The sequence below is a fragment of the Ranitomeya imitator genome, chromosome 3, assembly GCF_032444005.1.
Source record: "Ranitomeya imitator isolate aRanImi1 chromosome 3, aRanImi1.pri, whole genome shotgun sequence".
Taxonomy (NCBI): domain Eukaryota; kingdom Metazoa; phylum Chordata; class Amphibia; order Anura; family Dendrobatidae; genus Ranitomeya; species Ranitomeya imitator.
This window is the reverse complement of record NC_091284.1, coordinates 467157920-467176407: the sequence shown is the minus strand read 5'-3', so window position 1 is coordinate 467176407 and position 18488 is coordinate 467157920. Positions and strand designations below refer to the sequence as shown.

General features: G+C 41.3%; 1 protein-coding gene across 4 annotated transcripts in view; it reads left to right on the top strand.

The window, feature by feature from the left end:
* The window catches only part of LOC138670268 (sphingosine-1-phosphate transporter SPNS2), a 201395-nt gene that overhangs the window by 63499 nt on the left and 119408 nt on the right, over positions 1-18488 (top strand). The window lies entirely within an intron of this gene.

The following is an 18488-nucleotide window of genomic DNA, read 5'->3' as shown; positions in this document are numbered from 1 at the left end:
TTCATAAATAAACTACATACATATTCTAGAATACCCGATGCGTTAGAATCGGGCTAACATCTAGTTAGTAATAAATATAAAAGGTATCACACCAAATACACAATAATATTAAAAGAATTCCATAGACAAATAGATTCAATAGTGAAGGACACAGACAGAAAGATTCAACACAATTGCATATATACATACAGGTCCTTCTCAAAAAATTAGCATATAGTGTTAAATTTCATTATTTACCATAATGTAATGATTACAATTAAACTTTCATATATTATAGATTCATTATCCACCAACTGAAATTTGTCAGGTCTTTTATTGTTTTAATACTGATGATTTTGGCATACAACTCCTGGTAACCCAAAAAACCTGTCTCAATAAATTAGCATATCAAGAAAAGGTTCTCTAAACGACCTATTACCCTAATCTTCTGAATCAACTAATTAACTCTAAACACATGCAAAAGATACCTGAGGCTTTTATAAACTCCCTGCCTGGTTCATTACTCAAAACCCCCATCATGGGTAAGACTAGCGACCTGACAGATGTCAAGAAGGCCATCATTGACACCCTCAAGCAAGAGGGTAAGACCCAGAAAGAAATTTCTCAACAAATAGGCTGTTCCCAGAGTGCTGTATCAAGGCACCTCAATGGTAAGTCTGTTGGAAGGAAACAATGTGGCAGAAAACGCAGTACAACGAGAAGAGGAGACCGGACCCTGAGGAAGATTGTGGAGAAGGACCGATTCCAGACCTTGGGGAACCTGAGGAAGCAGTGGACTGAGTCTGGTGTGGAAACATCCAGAGCCACCGTGCACAGGCGTGTGCAGGAAATGGGCTACAGGTGCCGCATTCCCCAGGTAAAGCCACTTTTGAACCATAAACAGCGGCAGAGGCGCCTGACTTGGGCTACAGAGAAGCAGCACTGGACTGTTGCTAAGTGGTCCCAAGTACTTTTTTCTGATGAAAGCAAATTTTGCATGTCATTCGGAAATCAAGGTGCCAGAGTCTGGAGGAAGACTGGGGAGAAGGAAATGCCAAAATGCCTGAAGTCCAGTGTCAAGTACCCACAGTCAGTGATGGTGTGGGGTGCCATGTCAGCTGCTGGTGTTGGTCCACTGTGTTTCATCAAGGGCAGGGTCAATGCAGCTAGTTATCAGGAGATTTTGGAGCACTTCATGCTTCCATCGGCTGAAATGCTTTATGGAGATGAAGATTTCATTTTTCAGCACGACCTGGCACCTGCTCACAGTGCCAAAACCACTGGTAAATGGTTTACTGACCATGGTATTACTGTGCTCAATTGGCCTGCCAACTCTCCTGACCTGAACCCCATAGAGAATCTGTGGGATATTGTGAAGAGAAAGTTGAGAGACGCAAGACCCAACACTCTGGATGAGCTTAAAGGGAACCTGTCACCCCGTTTTTTGAGATTGAGATATAAATACTGTTAAATAGGGCCTGTGCTGTGCGTTACTATGGTGTATGTAGTGTACCCTGATTCCCCATGTATGCCGAGAAATACATTACCAAAGTCGGCGTTTTCGCCTGTCAATCAGGCTGGTCTGGTCAGGTGGGCGTGTTCACAGCGTTCTTTTCTTCCCCAGGTTTCCGTTGGTGGCGTAGTGGTGTGCGCATGTCCAAGGTCCGGATTCCCTGTGCCCACGTGAAGACACAGCGCGCGATCTGCGCTGTCATTCCTTTCATCGGTGCGGGCGGCCATCTTCCTGGGGCCGCGCGTGCGCAGATGTAGTGCTCTGCTGCACGGGGCTTCAGGAAAATGGCCGCGGGATGCCGCGCGTGCGCAGAAGAGATCGCGGAGGCCATTTTCCCAAAGCCGAGATGCAAACTCGGCTTTGGGAAAATGGCCGCCGCGATCTCTTCTGCGCACGCGCGGCATCCCGCGGCCATTTTCCTGAAGCCCCATGCAGCAGAGCACTACATCTGCGCACGCGCGGCCCCAGGAAGATGGCCGCCCGCACCGATGAAAGGAATGACAGCGCAGATCGCGCGCTGTGTCTTCACGTGGGCACAGGGAATCCGGACCTTGGACATGCGCACACCACTACGCCACCAACGGAAACCTGGGGAAGAAAAGAACGCTGTGAACACGCCCACCTGACCAGACCAGCCTGATTGACAGGCGAAAACGCCGACTTTGGTAATGTATTTCTCGGCATACATGGGGAATCAGGGTACACTACATACAGTATAGTAACGCACAGCGCAGGCCCTATTTAACAGTATTTATATCTCAATCTCAAAAAACGGGGTGACAGGTTCCCTTTAAGGCCGCTATTGAAGCATCCTGGGCCTCCATAACATCTCAGCAGTGTCACAGGCTGATTGCCTCCATGCCACGCCGCATTGAAGCAGTCATTTCTGCCAAAGGATTCCCGACCAAGTATTGAGTGCATAACTGAACATTATTATTTGATGGTTTTTTGTTTGTTATTAAAAAACACTTTTATTTGATTGGATGGGTGAAATATGCTAATTTATTGAGACAGGTTTTTTGGGTTATCAGGAGTTGTATGCCAAAATCATCAGTATTAAAACAATAAAAGACCTGACAAATTTCAGTTGGTGGATAATGAATCTATAATATATGAAAGTTTAATTGTAATCATTACATTATGGTAAATAATGAAATTTAACACTATATGCTAATTTTTTGAGAAGGACCTGTAGACAGGACCAGGGGATAAAAGTGTTCCATGTATTGCAGCATTGTCATCAAATAATGGATAGGTTTAGGACCAATCAAATCCTCATAAAACCCCACAATTATGGCCCAAAAGTGGATATCCAGATCTGTACACAATATACATCAAATAAAGCAATAATATCTTACCCAAATAAGTCTGTGCAGTTGGTTGAATAACACTGCCCCAACGCACGTTTCGCGTGGGCTTCCTCAGGGGCCCTTGCTAACAATTGTGTGTCTTGAATCTTATATATACCCTACACACCTGTCCCCATTATAGACCATTCTACGTGTGCACATACCCTGATGCAGTTTTTGAAGCAGTTTTGGTGCAGTTTTGGTGCAGTTTTCGGTGCGGTTTTTTTTGCGGTTTTGATGCAGTTTTTGGAAATAAATAAACGGAAAATGCGCATGATTTGAATGGAAACATGCATGAAAAAGCGGATTCGGAGGTTGGATTCATAATTTCACATCTCAGTTTCATACGTTTTTCGCCAGACAGAAAAACCGTTCCTCAGTATGTGTTTTCCGTCCGGCGGAAACAGATTTTTTGACGGATCCGGCAAAAAACAAACGGATGAAACGTGTGGCCATCAGACGCAATCCGGCGCTAATACAACTCTATGAGAAAAAAACAGATCCAGCAGAAAAAAAATGGATTTTTTTTTTTTTTTTTTCCAAAACTCGCCGGATTGAGCCTGACGGCAAAAACCTGATGTGTGAAATTAGCCAGATAGATATATGGATAGAAACATCTATGTATCTATAGATATATCTATAGATGGATATATCCATAGATAGGCCAATGTTGATAAATGAAGATAAAAAAACGGGAAAAAAAGCGATGTGGGCTCCCGCGCAATTTTCTGCGCCAGAGGGGGAAAGCCGATGGCTGAGGGCCAATATTTGTATCCTGGGAAGGGGGTAATACCCATGGCCCCTCCCAGGCTATGAATATCAGCCCGCAGCTGTCTGCGTAGCCTTTACTGGCTATTTAAAATAGGGGGACCCCCAAAAAAATGACGTAAGGTCCACCTATATTTTATAGCCAGAAAGGCTACGCAGACAGCTGCGGGCTGATATTCATAGCCTACAGAGGGGCCATGGATATTGGCCCCCCTCCCCGGCTACAAATGCCAGTCCGCAGCCGCCCCAGAAATGGCGCATCTGTAAGATGCGCCAATCCCGGCACTTAGCCCCTCTCTTCCCACTCCCGTGTAGCAGTGGGATATGGGGTAATAAGGAGTTAATGTCACCTTGCTATTGTAAGGTGACATTAAGCCGGGTCAATAATGGAGAGGCGTCAATAAGACGCCTATCCATTATTAATCCTACAGTAGTGAAAGAGTTGGAAAAAAAAAATAAAGACAGAGCCAGAAAAAACTATTTTAAAATTCTTAATTTCATCATACTTGCCATACTTCAGCGCCTGCAAAAAACGTAAAATAATAAACCGTATACTACCTGTCCGCCGTAGTCCAATTAATAACGGGTGATGTCACTGCTCTATAGGACCCTCAGTGACACACTGACAGGAGACAATGGCTCCTGCAGTGCATCACTGAGACATTACTATAGTTCACTGGTCTCACTTTATGGCAAAAGCTGCGTGGGAACTTTCTCACACAGCAATGCCAAAAGTGAGACTAGGGACTAATTTTTTTAAAGTGGCAGAGGAATACATTGCGGAAGGATACCTCCCTCCCATCATTGTATTCCTATAGCCCCTAGAAAGCGGTCGCATCAGCTGATGCTGCTGTTCTCCACGGGAGATCGTCGTGAGACACTCGTGGATTTCTGCGGATCAGGGAGTATATTGGTTGTTTGTTATTTTAATATTTTTTACAGATGACACTGGCTTCGGGGATCAAAATGGCAAGTGATGGTGAGTATGTAATCTGTTATATGTACTGTATGTCTATATGTATGTAGTATGTATGTATGTATGTATGTTTGTGTTTTTTTTTACATTCAACACATTAGCCGGATGATGGGACTACTACTGTCCCATCATTGGCTAATGTGTCAATCACTGCCATTGTAGCACACAGATGCCTACACACAGATACAAATACCCCCGAGAGGCCCGCACAGACCCCCGAGAGGCCTGTACAGGCCCGCACAGACCCCCGAGAGGCCCAGCAGGCCTGCACAAACCCCCAAGAGGCCATTACAGGCCCCGGCAGGCACGCACAGACCCCCGAGAGTTCCGGCAGGTCCGGCAGGCCCGCACATACCACCGAGAGGCCCGCACAGACATCGCCCGCACACACACACGCACAGTCTCCGACCACGCACCGCCCAAACTCTTCCCCCCTCCCGAACTGGATGTGCAAGGAAAGAAAGGGTTTATTTTCATTCCGATATTTGTGTCCCATTGACCCATATTGGTTTCCGGTATCGGAATCAGCGATACCCGATATTTTTGGGGTATCTGTTCGATCCGATATTTCCCGATATCGGAAGGTACCACTCAACACTAGTTGTGATGCATATTCCTCTATATTTAAGCTGCTCCTTACATCACTCTAGGGTCGCGGAACTGAAGATCTCATTTTCAATACTAATTTTAGTTATTAATTAGGCCATTATGTGCTATTAAACTGCTCAACAGGGAAAACCTTTAAAAAAAAAAAAAAAAAACTTGTCCAACTTAAACACATCAAGAAACATCACATTTTACAGAGTTTGTAGAATCCTTAGTACCAGCTGAGATCATTTTATCAGCCTAACAGCTGGTGCTGCATTCCTAATGTTAACCCTCCCATGCTAATTATAATTTACGCCTATGAAGTAGGTGTCAGACACTGGATGTTGTTTTTCTTGACAGTAGTTAGATCAGTTGATATATCCCAACCCAGTATCCTAAGGAGAGGGCTGTGGCATTTGTCCCTCTTCTCTCCTCAGGATGTATGCACCATTCATGAACAATGAGTGGGGGGTGATAGCTGACCAGCTTAAGACTGCAAAGTGGTGTTGAAGACAGGGCTGTCACCAGGATTTTCAGGGCCCCATACTGGCAAAATTCAACCCCCCCATTCCCCTCCCCCCAAGAGACCCTGCCCAAGCTCCATCCCAACTCGGCGTCAACCCCTCGAACCTTCCATAGTCCTACCGCCGTCTCTTGGAAAAACTCCCATTTCTGCACCACGTACTCGCCAATCACACATTAACAGTTCCTATCTTACGCCATATCATATACATGGCCAGCAGCTTTTGTTTTGGCCAAAATATTTTTTAAGCCGCCACCACGACAAGGTAGACTCTTTTGGCAGGGCCCTATTCTACTCTGACCTATTAAACCTCTTTGTTAAAATATCCTGCACTCTTTTTTTTATTTATATTTTGATTTGATTTTTCTTTAAGGGAATGAACAATTCATTCCCTTAAAGAATGAGAATTGTTTTAATACAGTTGTTTTAAAATTAACAATAATACCACACACAAGAGACAAATAGTGCCAGACCATGACCAGACTACATATTACCATCACATAATGACCGAATACTACAACAATACTGATCATTCACAAAAAAACACAATACTAATATTACCATAAGTGCCACCATACACAGGAGTTCTGTACATAGTGGCAGTGCACAGGTAATGCAGTGATCACCGGTAATGCACCCAGGAGCTCTGTATATAGCATTTAGTGTACAGGTAATACAGTGTTAACCAGTGACATAATATACACTCACACTATATACAGAGCTCCTGTGTATAATCAGTGTACAAGTAATGCCGTGATCACCAGTGAAATTATACACTGGAGCTATGTACATAGTATATAGTATACTATACAAGTAACACACTGACTTACCAGTGACATCTCTAGTTGAAGTTCTTCATCTTTGCTTTTCATCCAGCACAGACTGCCATTACTTTCAGCCAGAACTTGTCTGCAGAAAATAAGTTACCTAGAGCATATTCCCCATTTTCCCCCAACTTCTACACTGTCAGATGAAGAAAAAAAGCGACAGTCACCCTGCACAGTAAGTGGACCCATTCTCCCCCACTCTGAAAAGTGTCCTCAAAAATAAAATGCATCATAACAGTAATAATATCCCTTAATTAGCCTTTACAGTAATAATGTCTCACATCTTGCTTCCATATGTACTCAGTTTCTGGCCCCATGCGTGTCTCCGTTTCTGGGCCCGTGCGTGTCTCCGTCTTGCCCCAATAGTTTGGCTTTCCAAAACAAAATGTTTTTCTTTACTTGGCCAAGGTTCAGCGCCATTCTCTCCTGATATATCTGTGGCGCGGATGTGCCAGCATATGGCAGTGATGTCATACGCCGGGGATGTGCATGCTGGTGTCAGTTGCTGGCCTGTAATTTGCTGGTGGCTGTTAACTGTTGCCCTGTGGGAAGCTTTCCCACAAGACAATATAGATTTTAACTGAGCGTGCATACTCGGACGCACGTTCAGTTACTGAACCTGCTGAATTTTGCCTCTGGGGCCCGGTGAGCAGAAGAGTAATGCTCTGCCATTGGAGGAGTCTGATGATCTGGTCACATGGTCCTCCACCAGCAGCCATTTTATGGACAGAAGTGCCAATCTGTTTTTGAGGAAAGCTGCAATAATGCGAGAAAGTGGCCGACCCTTTTAACAGCAAGGCAGTCTGTCAGTTCAGGCCAATCATGGAAGCAGTAGGGAATGAGAGTAGGCAGATTGTACCTTTTTTCTTTTTTTTCTCCTTAAATGATACAGATGTTTTAGTTAAATCCAAAATCGCATAAATTGCATGACAGGTATGAACTTGCACTGTATGTGCTAGAATTTAATTGTGCTGGGCCTGCTAACCAGAAAAGGCGCTGGGGATGCCGGCAGGTGGAAGGAGGATCACCAGGTACTGGTCCAGCGACATGGATGTTGCAGGCAGGATGAGGATTGCTAGGCTGTGTTCAGCAAAATGGAGGGTGCCATCAGGTAGGAGGAGGATCGCCGAGCTGTGGTCTTGAGACGTGGCATATGCTGGCAGTTAGAAGAACGATCACCACGATCTAGTCCAGAGACTACCAATATGACTGTGGGATCAGGGTCCTGCAAATCTTTTTTTCTTATCTCTAGTAGGTGTCAATATCGGTAAGGTGTAATACAGGCTACAGTGAAACAAGCCTTTTCTGAACTGAATTTTATATGCCAAGAGCAATAACATTCAACCCATCACTCTCCTGTGTGTGAAGCCCTTTCATATTCTTGTAGTAATGCTCACCAGAGATGCATGACTAATGTTACATGTAGGCAGAAGACGAACATGTGTGTACACGGCTTTAGGCTTTTAAGTAGCAACTTACTAGATGAGAGAAAATGTTTTCTCCCTATTGTTTGTGGCCTTGTATGGTGAATTAAATCCATTACTATACACCCCCTGCATTATTAATAATCCGCGCACACTGCAGACTCATGCCCAGCACTGAATTTCTGCACAATGTTGGTTTATCATCTATATGCTTGGCACATTTCTGCACCCGGAGGAGGCAGGATGTCGCTTGAGTACCTTGCGGACGGTGTGCGCTCCACAACCTTGTAGATACTGAACACAGGAGATTCTCCAGGCTCAGCTGCAGTGCTGGGCTCTCCTGAGACCCTGCAATGAACCAAACGGAGCTCTCCTTAAGTGGCGTCCCCTGATTTATTCACCGGATGAATAATTCATGAAGCCTGTGTGCCACGAGTTTTCGTTGTCGATCAATAGACTTGAAGAAATAAGCATACATGTTTATGGGAGGAGATGCGCTGTGGATAACGGCACAAGATCAGGATTAGGAGATCTGAAATAACGCAGTGGTCATGGGCGTCCCATCTTTATGGGCCTTTTTCCTGCCAAATTTGTCAATCTAATGAAAGGAGATTAAAGGAAATTGTGTTAGATGTATAAAGATAAGAATGCGTGTCTTGAGTATTGATGCATCGCGGGCGGCCACCCTACTAGCTGTTGGCATTACAGATACAGTACCAAGATCATGTGTAGTAATTTTTATTACATTTACACTCAAGTTTTCCATTTTTGTTGTTATACTGAAAAGGTGAATTTATGGGTAAATATAATTTTTTGTTGGAATCTGCACATAACTGTCCCAAATCTTCAGAACCAATAAATTGGCATGTAGCAGCACTCAACATGATATTATTACAATTGGTATATTTGCATCCCAAATCAATGTAATAAATTATGTGGGTCCGTAGGGAACCTGAACATCTCTGAAGGTTAACAACTAGTCATTAGAGGATGGAATAGCACCCTGCCGGAGACGCAGGTGAATGGAACCCTAAAGATACGTCTAATGTAGGAGTATTTTTCTGGCTTAAATGCTAAAGATAGGGCTGTGAGGATGCAGGGTGTACTAAGCTTCAGTCATACCAGTGAATTACATATTGATATATAGTACCGAATCCCTTTTCTTTTTTTTTTTTTCTTTTTTTTCCCAAACCAGCAAATTGGTTCAATGCAAAAGATTAATGCCTAATTACTATTTATTTTTTTTTATTTTTTTTTTATTTCAATTCAGTCTTCTATGAATTTTCCAGATATCACTTTACATTGATCACTTTGAGGTATGTTACTATAGTATTGCACACATTTTTACATTCTCCTTTTAATGCCCTGTATAAATAGTTATCGATTTCATTGGATAATGACTATGTTCCACAATTCCATTTTAGCTTCTTGTTTGTGCAGTTACCGTAGTTGGTTTTGTCTGTGGTCACGGAGTTCATTTTGGAACAATCTTTACTAAATTCAGTTTATCAATTCCCAGCTGCATTTGAAAAAGCATTGGGCATAAGTAGAGGAAAGCTTGTGGTGTGGTGTGGTCACAACACTAGGAAGCTGGTAGGATGAAGTCGCCATTGCGGTTACTAAAATTACATTGGAAATATAAGGCTGCATACAGCACCTGCAGTGTTACTGCCACCAGTGCTGAAAAAAAGACTTGTCCTCTAACCTTTCTGATTGTTACAGCACTTTCCTTTTACACCCACTCATTCTTACTACAAGATTCATTCACTATAGTGCGGTATTATAAAAGTTGCTGAAGTTTAGATTATTCTGCTTACCGTATATACCGTACATTAAATTGTTGTGAGCACAGTTAGACACACAGAAATGAATAACCGCAAAAATAGACGGTACATGGAGTTGCATTTCCCCAGCCTTGAAATAACTTTGATTTTTATATTTTTTTTGCTTAACCCCTTCATGACTGGAGGTATTTCAGTTTTTGCATTTCGTTTTTTGTTTCCCTTCTTCCCAGAGCCATAACCTTTTTTTTTTTTTTGTCAATATGGCCATGAGAGGGCTTGTTTTTTGTTTGTTTTTTTTGTTTTTTTTTTTTGTGGGACAAGTTGCACTTTTGAAAGACGACATTGTTCCACAGTTGTTTTGTTTTTTTTGGCATGTTCACCAAATGCTAAAACTGCCATGTCATTTTGATTCCCCAGGTCATAACAAGTTCATAGAGACAAAACATGTCTAGGTTCTTTTTAATAAAATTTAAAAAAAAGTTCCATTTTCTGAGTGAGGTCTTAATTTTTGTGCGCTAAGCAGACGTTTTTATTGATACCATTTTGGTGTAGATACGATCTTTTGATCGCCCGTTATTGCATTATAGAATATAACATATTCCAATACTTACTCTCCACATTCCCCCGCTGTTCCTGTCTCTCCAGCCCGCTCAGCAGCTCCACTACCCTGCACAGCACCCGTCAGAGGCAGACGGGAATGATTGGTGAGAGCGTCACCTGACGCTCTCTCCTCCATCATTGCTTTCAACTACATCGGCATCTATGATTCTGATATAGTTGAATGCGGGGGGGAGTGGGTGCTGCCGTTGGGACCCCTGACTCACGGGCTCAATAGCAGCAGCGTTGTGTGCCTCTATTAACAGCACGTCACTGGCTGGGGGACTCCTAGGAGAGCTGGCCGTCATCTTACAGCAAATACTTAAGACATTCAACGCATAACAAACATAAATATGATATAGTCCTAATTTGAGGAGACATAGCGATCGTTTAGGTTTCCGGCTACCAACTCGCTTGCGATTTTTTAATTTTTATTTTATTTTTTATTTTATCAGATTCCAAAATATTGCCTGTTCATGGATATACCTATGGGTTGTGTCAAGCTTATGTTATTACGATTACATTAAAGTATTGTTTTTCATTAGAGCATTAGGGCTCCCTACAGAGGTCTTGGAGGTTTTGAGGCCCTTTTCTCATCTTTTGGTTTAGCACCTAGGTGCTAGAAAAAAGGCAGATGGAAAACACATGCTCCGCCATTTGGTTATCTAGATTTGATAGCTATGTGCTAATTAATCTATATACTTGCAGTGGTTGATCCTCCTGGGGATAGCTAGTTTCAATTACCTGTTCACATGGGGGCTGACAGCGTCAAATGACCTTATTCTCTGATATAATTCACAGCTCTATTTATAACACTAAGGCATACATTTTTTTCAAAACTACATCAAGCAGCCCAGTACGTGACAAATCTCTGCAATCAGGGTCTCTGATTCTGCTTTATACTGTCCTCAGATTAAGAGGCAAAAAACTGTTGCAGATTCCTTTTTATAACAATATTTTGGCCAATCATCTTTTTAATGAGTGCAGATCCATCATGCTGGTGGCACTCACTTCCACCCCACCAAGACTACATTGATTAATTATGGGGCCCATTGGTTCTGTTGAGGTCTCCGTCATTTTGACACAAAAAAATAGCACTGCGATTAGCATCATTTTTATCAAGCCATGAAATTTGCCATGGAGACTTTTGATAGAATGATGCACTTATGAACAGGCATTAGTAGCAGAATAATTCTGCATAAATTCTTTAGTTAGGCTACTTTCACACTAGTCTGTCGGTACGGGCTGTCTCAAACAGTCGGCTCGACGTACCGACGGACAGTGTGTTAATGTAGCACAACGTGGGCAGCGTATGCAATTTTACAGCGCATCCGCTGCCCATTGTGAGTTCCGGGGAGGAGGGGGCGGAGTTTCGGCCGCGCATGCAAGGTCGGAAATGGCGGACTCAACGCACAAAAAAAGTTGTATATAACGTATATCATTCTATTCTTGTGACGTTTAAAGCACTACTTCAGTGCCCTTTTTCCTATTTAAGCACTAGAGTGGTGCTGCCAATCTAAGTTCCCTGACCCTAGTCTTATGCTTACAAGCCACCGTCTTCAGCTGTTCCTGGCGCCGCACCGATCCAGCTCCACCATCTCGTGACTGCAACTTCTGACTGACCGGAAATCCGAGGTCACAAGCTCTCGGTGTGTCTGGAGAGCCTCGCTCTGTCTCAAATAGAATTACATTGAGTTGTGACCTGCCTATTGCCCAGCAAACACTGGAGGGATCCAGCAGATCACAAACTGCTGGGGGCCAATAAAAGATGAAGACGGCGGCTTGTAAGTATAGTACAAGGGGCGGGGAACTTGAATTACTGGCACCACTCCAGTGTTTTTTTTTAATATTGCAAAGCTGGAGTGGTGCTTTAAAGGGTGTCTTAAAGTATTAAGTAGAACTGCGGTTTACCGAGACAATTTATTGCATTAACTGTACCATTCATGCAGAAGATGCGTGTAAGGGAGACCCACCTTTTTACTGTAGGTGCTCAGTTGAGTTCTTCTATACCGGAGATGAGTAATGTACTGTAAACTTTTAGATTTGCTTAAATCATTCCAAGAGACCATTTGTTTGATACATCTGTACAAAACCATCCAAAAGCATTACACAGGAGAAAGCATTTCATAACCACAAAAAAGAAGCAAAAGCATCACTATGGTATATATATATATATATATATATATATATATATATATATATATATATATATATATATATATATATATATATATATATATATATATATATATATATATATATATATATATACACACACAGGAGGTACAAGCCACAAGGATTAAAGTCATATGGTCCCACTTTTATTTTTTTTTTGGGGATATTGAAAATTGTCCATTTTGTTCACATGTGCTGCATGCAAGGTTTCAGGTCCAATTAGAGCCTATTTCACGCTTGAGAAAGGCTCAGTCTGGAGTTGAAAGCCATAAAGTGCGTGAATAAGAAGGACACCTTTTCAATATTTGGCTGCAAATGATTTATGCTGAATGTGACCTTTTCAACAGTTTTGCCACTCGTTTATGGCCACTGTAGTATTCCCTCCATAGAGATATGCTTTTTGGGCTTTATCTGCAATAAACCTTATGTTCTTTCTTTGAGTTTTTAATGGAAACTCCGATCTAGAATTCCACTTCAATGCTACGTATCTGAAGATATTCAGCAATGTTCTCCACCCTGGTCATTTGATAAGATGTCTGGTGTCCTCTGATGAAACACAGTAAACTACAGCAGCATTGGAAAGACAACCCTACACAATGAAGCTACAAGTGTCAGGAGGAAATGGTACATGGTTCTGTAGTGTCATGATAGAAAGTGAAGGCCTCCAGCATAGTCTGGTTCAATGGACTTAATTCAGATAGTGTTTTTATTCTGAAAAGTAAATGTGTTTATACATAGCAAAGTAGATCTACCACTGTGTAATGAATACATCTTGAGAAATGTTAACAGTCTGCATCATGTGTAATTATAACCACTCCCGGATACAATTAATAATGTATTCCACAGAGCTGTATTTCCAGAACTGCCAAATGACAAATCCATGGCTGGGCTATTCTGGTGACTATTATTTATGAAGGCTATTACAGTGACACACTCACCAATTATCATAGGATGATCAGGGTGTCTTCATCTTCATTCAAAGTTCATGAAATGGAGCTAATCTGGGAGTTCATTCTAGTAGCACAGAACAAGCCATCATCATCTAGGTTTACCTGCTTTGTAACAAGGCTATAAATTATAGGTAGTTTGTACGGCACCAGGGATTCCATTTCTAGAAGGCTAGATGCTAACTAATGCGCAAAAGTTGGTGATATCTAAGGTGGCATTTAGTACTCCTAGGACTTTAGCGATAGTAACTATTCAATACAATACTATTTCACTACTAAAGGATAGACAATAAGGATGATATCAGAATTCAGCCCTTACCTCATCTTTATATTATAGACACCTTATTTTTGGTAATCAATTTGATGTTTGGGAACAGTGAACAGAGACCTGAACAAGACCTGGAGCTATGGAAAACTGTTTGGAACAGGTCATATGCCAGTATCGGGACTGGTAGACTGTTTTGTCACTTGCTGTTACTCAATGGCTCACAATAAAGGTACAACCCAAATGTTAAGTTTTAAAGTTTGACTATTAAATATGCCCTCCAAAATGTCTACACAGTACTTATGCCATTAAAATGGTGGTGGACACAATATCTTTTTTGTAATGCCTTCTATGGGTGCGTATATATTATTTTTATACAATTGTTTACAGCCATAGCCATATAATAGAATAAAATCTAGCTTACGATGAGGACATTGGGGTCTCTTGAGGGACGTTTTCTTAACTTTCATCCTCAACAGTAAAATTACGTTCTGGAATAAATGAATGAATGAAACTTTTGGACTCTTACCAATTTATCTTAATTAGGTCATGGAGATGAGGCAGGGTTTATATTTATAAGTGACATGTAAACTATGTGAGAACGCTTATGTAATACCCTATAAAAGCCTCTGTAGTATAACCAATGACTAACTGTGTAACAAGCATCATATAATGCTGAGGTGTGGCTTGAAATGTATATGTACGGTCGGTGACATTGAATGTGGGGCCAATGTGCTTTAGAAAAGTTTCCTCCTAGAAGGGCGTGCTATTATATTTTGTCCTGTGCTTTACACCCAAGTCTTATTTAAATATCTGCTAAGTGCCACTTCTAATTAGTCTGAGAAGTTTCTGCAAACTCAGTCATTCTGGTTTTTACCGTGACAGGAGGAAATAATTGCATTTTAGTAATGGAGCTTTCTTAATCTGTAGGAATGTGATTAGATTAAAGTGACCAATAAATCATATTATTTCCTTGGAACTTCTTACAACTTTCATACAAGTGAATAAATAGAGCACAAAATATATAATATATATTCGGGAGTAAATGTAGATCTGCATAATAGACCGAGAGGGTGGAGAAGCCAGAGTACTCTTACTAATATATCATGCATTAGTTATTCACAATTTTCGACAATAAAAATTCATGACCTGTCTATAGTTCTAAAACGTCATTTTAAATACCAGCCGATAACTGGTACCAGGAACATTGTATAGTCCCTTGAGACCCGAGGTTGAGGGCCGCCGTGGTCCATGCCCTGCCCCAGAAGCACTTGTGGGATGATGTAAATCAATAGGGTTGACCTCAGATCACTAAGTGATGCCATTGACTGTCATCCTGAGGCTGTAATGGTGGTGAAATATTGGTATTATTTATGGCATGTTGACATAATAATAAGGAAGGAGCATGAAGTGAAGTCTTTGAGTGTTTAGAACTTCTTGCCTGTTGTGACATAAAAATAGCATTCTGTTGTCCCGATCATTGGGTTTGTCAAAATGACATATATAATTTTACTTCTTCAGATGGAGAGACTGTGAGATACTATCACGCAAAGCTAAAATCTTATTTTCCTTTAGAGACTAAACTGGTTTAATATGAGTCACAAGCTGTAAAAAAGCGAGAAAAGAGTAAAACGGGCCACATAGGAGTGAGAAATTAGCATTCAGACGATGTGAGGATCCAAGGAGGAAAGAGAAATGACAGCGGGATGACTATTGCAGCAGCTTCGTCGCTTGTCTCTATGGGAAGAATACAGAGAAAAGGAGCTAGTATCAGTTTCATCATGCTTTCATCTTGGATATAAAGCCTCTTCCTTTCGTAGGAACACCTGGACACCCTATGGGAATTTATATGAAAAATGCATTTTGTTCGGTGGTGGGAAGGTGGAGCCTAGTCTCAGACAAATATACTTTTAGGAAATAAAACAATGGGGATAAAAGCAGATCTCAGTATGTGAACTGATGACCTGTGTTCTCTGCATTAACCCCTCCTTACTGCCGGATATCTATTTATGTGCTCTTAAAATCAGTCCTATAATCATCCACTTTTGTTGGTAAAAATTGTATTCAGGACTTTTAACAACAGGTTACAATTGCTTCTTAAAAAGCTGGTTTTGAAATATATGATTACGAAGTTGCAATCTGCTTACAAATACGTTGATGCGTAAACCTCCAACTCCCAAGTTGTGCCATCGGTATTTAGATAGGATCTCAATTGCTTTCATTACATATACTTTAGGTGAAATGCTCTCAATAACAATTGTGTTGTCGATGCAAAAATTCAATGACGGTTAAGATCCTAGGAAATCTTAGTACATGACGACAACTCGTAACTTAGGCCATGTGCACACGTTCAGGTTTTTCGGCGTTTTTTTCGCACTAAAAACGCTATAAAAACTCATTAAAAACGCATACTTAAGCATTCTATGATTTAGAATGCATTCTGCATGTTTTGTGCACATGGATGCGTTTTTTTCCGCGAAAAAAATGCATCGCGGTAAAAAAATGAGCATGTTCATTATTTTTGTGGATTTTCTGCGTTTTTCCTACAATTCTATGCATTTGGAAAAAAACGCACCAAAAACGCATAAAAAACGCGTCAAAATCGCGGTAAAAATGCATGCGGATTTCTGGCAGAAATGTTCGTTTTTTGTCAGGAAAATTTCTGCAAGAAATCCTGCCGTGTGCACATACCCTTACTGGTTTTTTTTTAATCTCCATTTGTGATAAATGCTTTTTATATCACTTTGCGATTACATGATGAAAGAAACAAATGTAATTGCTCCCTCCTCCATTTCCCATTTATACAGGGTTGTGTCAGAAAAGGCGTCAGATTAAGGAATGTGCAAGGCCGGTCTATAAAGATGGGGTTTTCAGTACTGAATACTGGAAGTAAGGGCCCCTTTCCACTTGTGTGAGAAAAAAACGGTCCGATTTACGGACCGAAAAAACTGATGTAACGTGTGCGATTGTCATGCGAGTGTAATGCGATTTTTAATCGCATCATCCGTTTTTACATCCGTATGACATCCGTATGCAATCCTTTTTTTTTCTCTGCAAATATTTTTATACAGTCATTTACAGGACTATTTACAGTGTTCTGTGCCACAGAATGGTAAGGTATCCGTAAAAAACGGATGGAATACGGATGGTCCGTATTCCATGTGTTTTTTTTTCTCGCACCCATTGACTTGCATTGGCGAGTCTCGTCCGAGACTCGCAGCAAATCGCAGCATGCTGCGATTTTTTTTCTCAGCCGACACAGATTTTTCTCAGTCCGATTTCGGCTGAGAAAAAAAATCGCAAATGGAATGTCACCTATTGATTAACATTGGTCCGAGTGCAATCCGATTTTTTTATCGGATTGCACTCGTCCGTTTTTCTCACAAGTGGAAATGAGCCCTAAAGCTGATGGTCCAGGGCAGGGGTCCCCAACTCCAGGCCTCGAGAGCCGCCAACAGTGCAGGTTTTCAGGATTTTTTTAGTATTGCATCGGTGGTAATGTGATCATCTGCACAGGTGATGATTCCAACCCCTGTGCAATACTAAGGAAATCCTGAAAACCTGCACTGTTGGCGGCCCTCGAGGCCTGGAGTTGGGGACCACTGGTCCAGGGTATCGCATTCCAGAGAAGAAGTGCAGCACAAGACAAATTATGAAGACTGGTGTAGGAAATTTGGATTATGCATTTCACTATTTTATTTTTTAGTCAAGATATTTTAAATGGATACTCTTAGTAGTATGGTACCTTCTATGAATGACTACGTCACAGTCTGAAACGTGTAGGGAAGTCATAAATTGCATTTTAATAGAGGAAATTAAGGATTTAATCCGGCACACCCATTCTGGTAAAATATGTAGATACTTTATTAAAACGAAAACATATAAAAAGAAGCCACCACGTTTTTGGTGCAAAAGTTGCATCCTTAGTCATAGTATGCCACATCCCATGACTAAGGGCATGACTTTTGCACGAGAAACACGTCAGATTTCTTGTAATATGTTTTAGTTTTAATAAAGTGTCTAGAATGGGTGTGCTGGATTAAATCATTAGTTTCCTCTACTATGGCTGTCTTCACCAGCTGGATGGGCATCGTCTGGAGTGATTTCCACAACCTCAGTGCAATCTTCAACGGTCACATCTGCAGCTCCCTGTTCACCTTCTATCAATGGCATTTTGATGTTTGAGGATGTCCTCTTTTTTTCATCTTTTTGGAATAAAGTTCATAATTGTAATTCAAATCACGGCTGAAAGATTTTCCTACTTGATGTTAGAGTACTTTCTATATTCTTCATATCACCTATAGTTACAACATTATTACGGTATGTTAACAACCTAAAAGACACATGCAAAAGATCTATGAGAATTAAGTTAAAGACCACTATTTTAGAGGTAAAACATGGGTGCTCTGATCTTCTGTTAACCTATCGTTACTTGCCAAAGTTAACTGTGAAGGATGTTCCATCAACGAAGCAAGTTGAATGAACAGTATGCTGCACCAATTTTTTCTTATCAGGTTTTCCTTCATGTAGTCCTAATGATGAGCAAACTGGGCAGCTGTCAGATATGATACATATCACAGGAAGGGCTCAATCCAAAAAATGTTCCTAGTGATAGTGTAATTTGTTCTATCTTTCTTAAGCAGAAGGTGCACCATTTCCAGGAAAATGTTGGTTTCATGAGAAAATATCTTCCATATAGGTTTTAGCGAGAGTTTCCCTATGTGGTATTATAGATGGCTGTAATTTGGTAATGACAATCAGAAATATCCTCTT